Consider the following 10,375-nt stretch of genomic DNA (forward strand, 5'->3'; position numbering starts at 1 on the left):
GAGATATAGCCGGTCAAAGTATGCATAAAAATTTAGGGGGAGAGGGGAAAAAGTCAACCCAGATCTAGGGTTCCTCGCGGGCGCGCGAACCGAGGCGAGATCCGAGCTCGCCGGAGAATACCTGTTCACCGGAGATGGTGGCCACCGAGGGGAGGAGAAGCCGGGGCGGCTCCGGCCGGCGTGGATGCGGCGGCGGCGGCGCGTGGAGGCGGCGGCGGTGGCGCGTGGAGGCGGCGGTCGGCGAGGTGGTGCGGCGCGGCGGCGGCGGCAGCCGGGCGCGAGGCGGCGGAGGACGGCGGCGCGGGCGGCGGAGGACGGCGGCGGGGCGGATCAGCGTCGGGGACGAGGTCCCGGGCGGCGGCGGCGGTGGCCCGGGCCTCGGGGGCCCAACGCGGGCCGGGCGGGGAGGCGCCGGCGGGGAGGCCACGTGGCGGGAGGAGAGTGGCTGAGGCGGCGGCGGACGGACACGTCCGGCTCGCGCGAACGTTGTCCGGCGGCGGCGGAGAGGTTTTTTTAGGGTTTCGTGGGGGAGGAGATCCGAAAACGGAGGGGGTGTATTTATAGGCATAAGTGGAGCTAGGAGAGTCCAAATGAGGTGCAGTTTTCGGCCACGCGATCGTGATCGAACGCTCTAGGTGATGGAGCAGAGTTTGGTGGGTTTTGGGCCAAATTGGAGGGGTGTTGGGCTGCAACACACACGAGGCCTTTTCGGTCCCTCGGTTAACCGTTGGAGTATCAAACGAAGTCCAAATGATACGAAACTTGACAGGCGGTCTACTGGTAGTAAACCAAGGCCGCTTGGAAAGTCTCGGTCCAATCCGGAAATGTTTAATCCCCACACACGAAAGAAAGCTAGAAATGACCACCGGAGGAGAAGGAAGCGCCGGAATGCAAAACGGACAACGGGGAAAATGCTCGAATGCATGATATGAACACGTATGCAAATGCAATGCACATGCTGACATGATATGAGATGCATGACAACGAAAACAACACACGGAGACAAAGACCCGAACCCGAGAAATAAATATAACTTAACGCCGAAAACGGCAAGAGTTGGAGTACAAATTGGGAAAGTTATAACCGGGGCGTTACAGTACGATAGTACCACCTATCGGAACCACGCCAAAAATCATCGTGTCTCCAATTGCGTTTGCCTTCTCCAAACCCTTCCCTTTACATTCTTGCAACTTGCATGCTTTATATTTCCGTTGCACATAAACTCTTTACATGCTTGTTTGCAATGTACCATTGATGCTTTAACTTGTGTTAAAACTCCACCTCAATAAAGAAATTTAAAATCTGTCAACTTTGTGTGGTTGAGGGTCTAATCACCCCCTCTAGACCCATCTCCTCGATCCTTCAATTGGTATCCTTTACCTTGGTTTAAACACCTTTGGAGGGAGATGGATGTGTCTACTTTGGGGAGTCTTAGACGTAGAGTGCCTATTCTCAATGGGGAGTATTACAACTTTTGGAAAGATGAAATGCTTGACATCTTTGATGAATTAAATTTGAGCAAATACATTCATAATCCCTATGTACCTCCTATTGATCCCTTGCATCCAACTCATGAAGAGGAAATTGGCATGATTCATAATCTTAGAGCTCTTAATCTTATCATTAGAGGATTACCTAGAGTTGTGCTTGATGGCATGCAAAACTTTACTTATGCTTATACTCTATGGCATGATCTAGAAAGGAGATATCCAAACTACTCCTCAAAGAATCTTGATGAGATTCTTCACAAGACTATTGCTTTTCACAAGATGGATTGGAAAGCTCCCAACTTTGATGCTTGCTTGTTTGAACTTCGTGATCTTATGCATGCCAAAGGGAATGAATTAACTATTAGTAACATCATCACCGAAGTCATTAGAATTCACAAGCATGAACATTGTCATTATGATAAATCTAACGAACTCATTGCCTTAGGTGATGACAATCACATTGATGATGATGTTGAGCATGGATATTATGATGAGGATCTGATGATGAATTTGAGAAGACCATGAGGAACCTTAGTCTTATGGCAAATCTTCGAGGTTGCATGGCCGGAGGAAAAGAATGGGTGATGGACAGTGGATGTACCGATCACATGACCGGAGATAGGGAGATGTTCCATGAGCTCACGAGAAACGATGGACCATGCAAGTATGTGACTTTTGGAGACAACTCCAAGGGTAAGGTACTTGGCCTTGGTAAGGTGGCCATATCCAATGATAGCTCCATTCAAAATGTTATGCTTGTTGAATCACTTGCCTACAATCTTCTTTCCGTATCTAGACTAGCCGATTTCGGATTTAATGTCCTATTTACTAAAGTAGATTGCCAAGTATTTTGACAAGATAATCATAAATAGGTCTTTACCAGCATTCGTAGAGGTGACCTTTACATTGTTGATTTCACTAAGAGAGCTCAACCTCGTATGTGCTTTATTGCTAAATATTCTAAAGGTTGGTTATGGCATAGAAGACTTGGACATGTTGGCATGCGTAATCTTGATAAACTTGTTAAAGGCGATCATATCCTTGGTGTAAAAGATGTTATATTTGATAATGATCGACTTTGTAGTGCTTGTCAGGCAGAAAACAAGTTGGAGGAAGCCATCCCATAAAGAACATTATGACTACCCGAAGGACAATCGAGCTACTTCACATGGATCTTTTTGCTCCCAACTCCTACAAGAGTCTTGGTGGTAACTCTTTCGGTGTAGTCATTGTTGATGATTTTTTTTCAGATTTACGTGGGTGTTCTTTCTCGATGACAAATCGCAGGTACAAAAGATCTTCAAAAAATTTGTAAGAAAGGATCAAAATCAATTTGAATTAAAGATCAACAAAGTTCGGAGCGATAATGGAACAGAGTTCAAGAACGCTAATGTGGACACCTTTCTTGATGACGAGAGGGGAGAGTGTCATCCATGTACCCTCGTAGACCGTAAGTGGAAGCGTTATGACAACGCGGTTGATGTAGTCGTATGTCTTCATGGCCCAACCGATCCTAGTACCGAACGTACGGCACTGTTGGGGAACGTAGTAATTTCAAAAAAATTCCTACGCACACGCAAGATCATGGTGATGCATAGCAACGAGAGGGAAGAGTGTGATCTACGTACCCTTGTAGACCAACAGCGGAAGCGTTAGCACAACGCGGTTGATGTAGTCGTACGTCTTCACGGCCCGACTGATCAAGCACCGAAACTACGACACCTCCGAGTTTTAGCACACGTTCAGCTCGTTGACGATCCCCGGACTCTGATCTACCAAAGTGTCGGGGAAGAGTTCCGTCAGCACGACGGCGTGGTGATGATCTTGATGTATTACCGTTGCAGGGCTTCGCCTAAGCACCGCTACAATATTATCGAGGATTATGGTGGAAGGGGGCACCGCACACGGCTAAGAATATGATCACGTGGATCAACTTGTGTGTCTAGGGGTGCCCCCTGCCCCCGTATATAAAGGAGCAAGGGGAGGAGGCCGGCCGGCCCCTATTGGCGCGCCAGGAGGAGTCCTCCTCCTAGTAGGAGTAGGAGGGGGAAGGAAGTGGGGAGGGAGAAGGAAAGGGGGGCGCCGCCCCCCTTCTCCTAGTCCAATTCGGACCAGGGGGGAGGAGGCGCGCGGCCCACCCTGGCTGCCCCTCTCTCTCTCCACTAAGGCCCATATGGTCCATTACTTCTCTTGGTAGGGTTCCGGTAACCCTCCGACTCTCCGGTTTTCTCCAAAATCACCCGGAACACTTCTGGTGTCTGAATATAGCCGTCCAATATATCAATCTTTATGTCTCGACCATTTCGAGACTCCTCGTTATGTCCGTGATCACATCCGGGACTCCGAACTAACTTCGGTACATCAAAACTCATAAACTCATAATATAACCGTCATCGAAACCTTAAGCGTGCGGATCCTACGGGTTCGAGAACAATGTAGACATGACCGAGACACGTTTCCGATCAATAACCAATAGCGGAACCTGGATGCTCATAATGGCTCCTACGTATTCTATGAAGATCTTTATCGGTCAGACCGCATAACAACATACGTTGTTCCCTTTGTCATCGGTATTTTACTTGCCCGAGATTCGATCGTCGGTATCTCAATACCTAGTTCAATCTCGTTATCGGCAAGTCTCTTTACTCGTTTCGTAATACACCATCTCTCAACTAACTCATTAGTTGCAATGCTTGCAAGGCTTATGTGATGTGCATTAACGAGAGGGCCCAGAGATACCTCTCAGACAATCGGAGTGACAAATCCTAATCTCGAAATACACCAACCCAACATGTACCTTTGGAGACACCTGTAGAGCTCCTTTATAATCACCCAGTTACGTTGTGACATTTGGTAGCGCACAAAGTGTTCCTCCGGAAAACGGGAGTTGCATAATCTCATAGTCATAGGAACATGTATAAGTCATGAAGAAAGCAATAGCAACATACTAAACGATCGGGTGCTAAGCTAATGGAATGGGTCATGTCAATCACATCATTCTCCTAATAATGTGATCTCGTTAATCAAATGACAACACATGTCTATGGTTAGGAAACATAACCATCTTTGATTAATGAGCTAGTCAAGTAGAGGCATACTAGTGACGTTTGGTTTGTCTATGTATTCACACAAGTATTATGTTTCCGGATAATACAATTCTAGCATGAATAATAAACATTTATCATGATATAAGGAAATAAAATAATAACATTATTATTGCCTTTAGGGCATATTTCCTTCAGTCTCCCACTTGCACTAGAGTCAATAATCTAGATTACACAGTAATGATTCTAACACCCATGGAGCTTTGGTGCTGATCATGTTTTGCTCGTGGAAGAGGCTTAGTCAACGGGTCTGCTACATTCAGATCCGTATGTATCTTGCAAATCTCTATGTCTCCCACCTGGACTAGATCCCGGATGGAATTGAAGCGTCTATTGATGTGCTTGGTTCTCTTGTGAAATCTGGATTCCTTTGCCAAGGCAATTGCATCAGTATTGTCACAAAAGATTTTCATTGGACCCGATGCACTAGGTATGACACCTAGATCGGATATGAACTCCTTCATCCAGACTCCTCCGTTTGCTGCTTCCGAAGCAGCTATGTACTCCGCTTCACATGTAGATCCCTCCACAACGCTTTGTTTAGAAGTGCACCAACTGACAGCTCCACCGTTTAATGTAAACACATATCCGGTTTGCGATTTAGAATCGTCCGGATCAGTGTCAAAGCTTGCATCAACGTAACCATTTACGACGAGTTCTTTGTCACCTCCATATATGAGAAACATATCCTTAGTCCTTTTCAGGTATCAGGATGTTCTTGACCGCTGTCCAGTGATCCACTCCTGGATTACTTTGGTACCTGCCTGCTAGACTTATAGCAAGACACACATCAGGTCTGGTACACAGCATTGCATACATGATAGAGCCTATGGCTGAAGCATAGGGAACATCTTTCATTTTCTCTCTATCTTCTGCATTGGTCGGGCATTGAGTCTTACTCAATTTCACACCTTGTAACACAGGCAAGAATCCTTTCTTTGCTTGATCCATTTTGAACTTTTTTCAAAACTTTGTCAAGGTATGTGCTTTGTGGAAGTCCAATTAAGTGTCTTGATCTGTCTCTATAGATCTTAATGCCCAATATGTAAGCAGCTTCACCAAGGTCTTTCATTGAAAAACTCTTATTCAAGTATCCCTTTATGCTATCCAGAAATTCTATATCATTTCCGATTAGTAATATGTCATCTACATATAATATCAGAAATGCTATAGAGCTCCCACTCACTTGTAAATACAGGCTTCTCCAAAAGTCTGTACAAAACCAAATGCTTTGATCACACTATCAAAGTGTTTATTCCAACTCCGAGAGGCTTGCACCAGTCCATAAATGGATCGCTGGAGCTTGCACACTTTGTTAGCTCCCTTTGGATCGACAAAACCTTCCGGTTGCATCATATACAACTCTTCTTGCAGAAATCCATTCAGGAATGCAGTTTTGACATCCATCTGCCAAATTTCATAATCATAAAATGCGGCAATTGCTAACATGATTCGGACAGACTTAAGCATCGCTACGGGTGAGAAGGTCTCATCATAGTCAATCCCTTGAACTTGTCGAAAACCTTTTGCGACAAGTCGAGCTTTGTAGACAGTAACATTACCGTCAGCGTCAGTCTCTTCTTAAAGATCCATTTATTCTCAATTGCTTGCCGATCATTGGGCAAGTCAACCAAAGTCCATACTTTGTTCTCATACATGGATCCCATCTCAGATTTCATGGCTTCAAGCCATTTTGCGTAATCTGGGCTCACCATCGCTTCTCCATAGTTCGTAGGTTCATCATGATCTAGTAGCATGACTTCCAGAACAGGATTACCGCACCACTCTGGTGCGGATCTTACTCTGGTTGATCTACGATGTTCAGTAGTATCTTGTTCTGAAGCTTCATGATCATCATCATTAGCTTCCTCACTAATTGGTGTAGGTGTCACAGAAACTGGTTTCCGTGATGTACTACTTTCCAATAAGGGAGCAGGTACAGTTACCTCATCAAGTTCTACTTCCCTCCCACTCACTTCTTTCGAGAGAAACTCCTTCTCTAGAAAGTTTCCGAATTTAGCAACAAAAGTTTTGCCTTCGGATCTGTGATAGAAGGTGTATCCAATAGTTTCCTTTGGATATCCTATGAAGACACATTTCTCCGATTTGGGTTCGAGCTTATCAGGTTGAAGCTTTTTCACATAAGCATCGCAACCCCAAACTTTTCAGAAATGACAACTTTGGTTTCTTGCCAAACCATAGTTCATAAGGCGTCGTCTCAACGGATTTTGATGGTGCCCTATTTAACGTGAATGCGGCCGTCTCTAGAGCATAACCCCAAAACGATAGCGGTAAATCAGTAAGAGACATCACAGATCGCACCATATCTAGTAAAGTACGATTATGACGTTCAGACACACCATTACGCTGTGGTGTTCCGGGTGGCATGAGTTGCAAAACTATTCTGCATTGTTTCAAATGTACACCAAACTCGTAACTCAAATATTCTCCTCCACGATCAGATTGCAGGAATTTTATTTTCTTGTTATGATGATTTTCAACTTCACTCTGAAATTCTTTGAACTTTTCAAATGTTTCAGACTTATGTTTCATTAAGTACATATACCCATATCTGCTTAAGTCATCTATGAAGGTGAGAAAATAATGATATCCGCCACGAGCCTCAACATTCATCGGACCACATACATCTGTATGTATAATTTCCAACAAATCTGTTGCTCTCTCCATAGTACCGGAGAACGGTGTTTTTGTCATCTTACCCATAAGGCATGGTTCGCAAGTACCAAGTGATTCATAATCAAGTGGTTCCAAAAGCCCATCAGTATTGAGTTTCTTCATGCGCTTTACACCGATATGACCCAAACGGCAGTGCCACAAATAAGTTGCACTATCATTATCAACTCTGCATCTTTTGGCTTCAACATTATGAATATGTGTGTCACTACTATCGATATTTAATAAGAATAGACAATTCTTTAAGGGTGCATGACCATAAAAGATATTACTCATATAAATAAAACAACCATTATTCTCTGATTTAAATGAATAACCGTCTCACATCAAACAAGATCCAGATATAATGTTCATGCTTAACGCTGGCACCAAATAACAATTATTTAGGTCTAGTACTAATCCCGAAGGTAGATGTAGAGGTAGCGTGCCGACCGCGATCACATCGACTTTGGAACCATTTACCACGCGCATCGTTACCTCGTCCTTAGCCAATCTTCGCTTAATCCGTAGTCCCTGTTTCGAGTTGCAAATGTTAGCAACAGAACCAGTATCAAATACCCAGGTGCTACTGCGAGCATTAGTAAGGTACACATCAATAACATGTATATCACATATACCTTTGTTCACCTTGCCATCCTTCTTATCCGCCAAATACTTGGGGCAGTTCCGCTTCCAGTGACCAGTCTGCTTGCAGTAGAAGCACTCAGTTTCAGGCTTAGGTCCAGGTTTGGGTTTCTTCTCTTGAGTAGCAACTTGCTTGCTGTTCTTTTTGAAGTTCCCCTTCTTCTTCCCTTTGCCCTTTTTCTTGAAACTAGTGGTCTTATTGACCATCAACACTTGATGCTCCTTCTTGATTTCTACCTCCGCAGCTTTCAGCATTGCGAAGAGCTCGGGAATAGTCTTATTCATCCCTTGCATATGAATTCTGTCAATGACGCAATCATCTGGAAGATTAACTCCCAATTGAATCAAGTGATTATTATACCCAGACATTTTGAGTATATGCTCACTGACAGAACTATTCTCCTCCATCTTGCAGCTATAGAACTTATTGGAGACTTCATATCTCTCAATCCGGGCATTTGCTTGAAATATTAACTTCAACTCCTGGAACATCTCATATGCTCCATGACGTTCAAAACGTCGTTGAAGTCCTGATTCTAAGCCGTAAAGCATGGCAAAGTGAACTATCGAGTAGTCATCAGCTTTGCTCTGCCAGACGTTCATAACATCTGGTGTTGCTCCAGCAGCAGGCCTGGCACCCAGCGGTGCTTCCAGGACGTAATTATTCTATGCAGCAATGAGGATAATCCTCAAGTTACGGACCCAGTCCGTGTAATTGCTACCATCATCTTTCAACTTTGTTTTCTCAAGAAACGCATTAAAATTCAACGAAACAACAGCACGGGCCATCTATCTACAATCAAACATAAACAAGCAAGATACTATCAGGTACTAAGTTCATGATAAATTTAGGTTCAATTAATCATATTACTAAATAACTCCCAATTAGATAGACATCTCTCTAATCCTCTAAGTGATTACGTGATCCAAATCAACTAAACCATGTCCGATCATCACGCGAGATGGAGTAGTTTCATTGGTGAACATCGCTATGTTGATCATATCTACTATATGATTCACGCTCGACCTTTCGGTCTCTGTGTTCCGAGGCCATATCTGTATATGCTTGGCTCGTCAAGTATAGCCTGAGTATTATGCGTGTGCAATTGTTTTGCACCCGTTGTATTTGAACGTAGAGCCTATCACACCCGATCATCACGTGGTGTCTCAGCACAAAGAACTTTCGCAATGGTGCATACTCAGGGAGAACACTTCTTGATAATTAGTGAGAGATCATCTTAAAATGCTACCGTCAATCAAAGCAAGATAAGATGCATAAAAGATAAACATCACATGCAATCAATATAAGTGATATGATATGGCCATCATCATCTTGTGCTTGTGATCTCCATCTTTGAAGCACCGTCATGATCACCATCGTCACCGGCGCGACACCTTGATCACCATCATAGCATCGTTGTCGTCTCGCCAATCTTATGCTTCCATGACTATCGCTACCGCTTAGTGATAAAGTAAAGCATTACAACGCAATTGCATTACATACAATAAAGCGACAACCATATGGCTCCTGCCAGTTGCCGATAACTTGGTTACAAAATATGATCATCTCATACAATAAAATTTAGCATCATGTCTTGACCATATCACATCACAACATGCCCTGCAAAAACAAGTTAGACGTCCTCTACTTTGTTGTTGCAAGTTTTACGTGGCTGCTACGGGCTTAAGCAAGAACCAATCTTACCTACGCATCAAAACCACAATGATAGTTTGTCAAGTTGGTATTGTTTTAACCTTCCCAAGGACCGGGCGTAGCCACACTCGGTTCAACTAAAGTTGGAGAAACTGTCACCCGCTAGCCACCTTTGTGCAAAGCACGTCGGGAGAACCGGTCTCGCGTAAGCGTACGCGTAATGTCGGTCCGGACCGCTTCGTCCAACAATACCGCCGAACCAAAGTATGACATGCTGGTAAGCAATATGACTTATATCGCCCACAACTCACTTGTGTTCTACTCGTGCATATAACATCAACACATAAAACCTAGGCTCTGATACCACTGTTGGGGAACGTAGTAATTTCAAAAAAATTCCTACGCACACGCAAGATCATGGTGATGCATAGCAACGAGAGGGGAGAGTGTGATCTACGTACCCTTGTAGACCGACAGCGGAAGTGTTAGCACAACGCGGTTGATGTAGTCCTACGTCTTCACGGCCCGACCGATCAAGCACCGAAACTACGGCACCTCCGAGTTTTAGCACACGTTCAGCTCGATGACGATCCCCGGACTCCGATCCAGCAAAGTGTCAGGGAAGAGTTCCGTCAGCACGATGGCGTGGTGACGATCTTGATGTATTACCGTCGCAGGGCTTCGCCTAAGCACCGCTACAATATTATCGAGGATTATGGTGGAAGGGGGCACCGCACACGGCTAAGAATATGATCACGTGGATCAACTTGTGTGTCTAGGGGTGCCCCCTGCCCCCGTATATAAAGGAG

Source organism: Triticum aestivum, chromosome 2A, assembly GCF_018294505.1.
Source record: "Triticum aestivum cultivar Chinese Spring chromosome 2A, IWGSC CS RefSeq v2.1, whole genome shotgun sequence".
Taxonomy (NCBI): Eukaryota; Viridiplantae; Streptophyta; class Magnoliopsida; order Poales; family Poaceae; genus Triticum; species Triticum aestivum.